The following is a 2,724-nucleotide window of genomic DNA, read 5'->3' on the forward strand; positions in this document are numbered from 1 at the left end:
TTTATATCTGTGACAATATAGATTTCAGTGCTTAGAGCTTCTATGTCCCGTTGAGCAACAAAAACTTGTGATATCCCCCAAAAAACACTTACGTGTGAAAAACTACGCCAAGTACTGGAGTGCTGTGTATTCCTCTAATAAAAAGTATCGATATCAGATAATTGAGGTCAAGTACTGTGACGTACGCCGGCCAACGGCGTAGCCGACAAATAATCTACGGCCCTCTCCCGTTCCCCGTATGGGGCCAAACAGGTGGTGTTACCCCTACCCTTCTCGTGGATGTCCTTTCGCGTCCCTTAACCCTTCCAAACGGCGCGGTCTACCTCCCCAGCTCCTCCCGGTGCCCGACGCCCTGGCGAGGTCTCCCGGGGTCGAGGTGGTGACGAGGAAGATCGTCCACCAGCCCATCCTGGGTCCTCTGATGAATTCCCCCTTTCCTCCCGTGGGTTACTCGCGTTCCTGTTCCTACACAGAAAAGAATCCTCCCCGCTCCTCGCGTGGGGTCCCTGGAAGGGGTTGAGCGGCGTATTTCGTTGCTTGGGATACGGCCGCCGATCATACCTGCATCGGCTCCAGCGGCACTGACCTGCCTCAAGCTACGCGCTGCCATCCTTCGCTCACTGCTATTGTTTACCTTTTTCAAGCCGAGCTTCTAAGCCGTCGGTCACGACTCGGTTTAGTTCCCACGCCGATTATCTTCGGCGTGGCGCAATCTCGGCTTAACGATGTTATTGTTTTGATTGGCTCGGGGTTTTCCTCTATTTCCCGGAATCCTCGTGCCGTTCTGCAAAACAATCCGATAGAAGGAATTTCCTCATGGCATCCTACTTGCACTCGGTCGTATCCTGCCGTGTTCGGCGGGCCGACCGTTCCTACTGGGTGCTCTCCTATCTGCAGCGAGCTACGGTCCACGTCCCACTCGCCTGCGCCCTGGCGCTGCCGAGTATCCTCTTTCTTTTCTTCAGAGACTGGCCGGAACACGCACGGTTCTTACATCTCCGGGCACTCTGGCTGCGAGCGTGGTGACCTCCTCGGCCGTCCGTTCCTTGGACAGCCGATTCCCGTTCCCGAGGTGGTTAGCCGTGCCTCGGCTGACCCTTCCTCTCCTATCTCTCTCTCTCTCTCCTGCGGTCCTAACTATCCAGAGGCTGCCTGGAGTACACACGGGTCTTACGTCTCCGGATAGGCTCAGGTGGATTCGGCGTCGCCAATTACTGGCAATAGCCGTTCTCCTTACATCCTCACTGAGCTGGAGCCGATAGCGTGCTTCGCGGCACAGGTAGGGCACTTCCCCGTCCCCGGCTTCAGGCTGTCGCACTCCCGGCAACCGGATCGGGAAGAGCGCGTGCACTGCGCGAGGCGGTGCCCTTCCTTGCCGCAGCCCCAACACGTCGAGCGGCTCGGCGTGCGGCTACGCTGCTCGGCCGGAATGCGGGAGCGAACTTCTCCGGCGCGTATCCTCCGGGCCAACTCTTCGACCTCGGACGGCCGCAATCGCTCCACCAGCGCCACGGCCGCCGTCAGCTCGAGGCTGTCCCGAGGGCGACTCTCGGATCTCGTTCTTGGCCGCTTTTCCGGTCCCGGCCGATCGTCACAGCTCTGGAACTGTTCTCGGCGCTTTTCTCCCGCGACGGGGCCGGAGACGGGAGCACCAGAGCTGGCCTGCTCTACTTTCTTCGCCTTCTCCCTCTCCCTCTGCGCCTTCCTTTTCAGGCGCCTCCACTCGGTCTTGCTGACCCATTCCCGTCCCGGATCGGATTCCCCCTCTTCCACGACGGCCCCTGGGCCGCCGCTTTCCCGCCGATCCTCTCGGCAGGGTGGTCGAGGAAGAATCTTCCCCGGCCTTCCGCAGGGCGGTGCGTCCGGCGCCACCTGGACACAGGGCTTCACCCTGACCTTCTTCGGAGGCGCCGGTGTCGGGACGACTTCGGCAGCCGCCAAGGCCTCCTCGACTTCGGCCGCCCAATCCCCGAGCGCCCCGATTATTCGAGACGTCCCTTGGGCGACCTCGACCCTGAGTCCCGGCGCGTCCGGGAGCAGATCGACCTCCATGACCGTCGATCCTTTCTCCCGAACCGTCGCGACCTGGAGACCTTGCTCCAGGGTCTCGTTGAGGAGGTTCTCCTCCTCCGCTCGCACCCTCTCCCTATCCAATAGGGTCCGCAGGACGACCATGTCCTCTGGCCGCAGTCCGAGGGCTCCTAGCGCGCCCTCCGCACTGGCTGACGAACTTCTCTTCGCCGGTGTCGGGACCGCGGCAGGGAGACTGCTCCCCCCCCGCCGCCTTCTCCCGTCCCTCTACCGCGAGCGGCGTTGGTGGGCTCGGCGCCGATTCCTCTCGGCCCTCCGCCCGCTCCAACTCCTTCGTCGGTTCCTCCATGATCCTCGGCCTCTGTAATATCAAAAGCAGAATTAGTAGTGGCCCCTTCGGCGGGTTTAAAGGCCTTTAAGTCCTTCACGTGTAGTTTGCCCACTGAGTTTCCGGCTTCATCTACTAACTCGTACACTACCGAGGATATTTTCTTGGCAAACGTATAGGGTCCGGCGTATCGCGGTGTTAGTTTCGTGGCCACATAATTGGCCGCTGACGACAATATCCGCTGCCTTTTCCACACTCGGTCGCCAACTCTAAAAGTCCGGGGAGACCGCCTGGCATTATAGTACCGAGCCTGTTTCTCCCAGGCTTCGGCAATATATCTTTTCGCCAGGTCCCTCATACCAGAG

This window comes from Cephus cinctus, unplaced genomic scaffold, assembly GCF_000341935.2.
Source record: "Cephus cinctus unplaced genomic scaffold, Ccin1 Ccin1_scaffold2002, whole genome shotgun sequence".
NCBI classification, from domain to species: Eukaryota; Metazoa; Arthropoda; class Insecta; order Hymenoptera; family Cephidae; genus Cephus; species Cephus cinctus.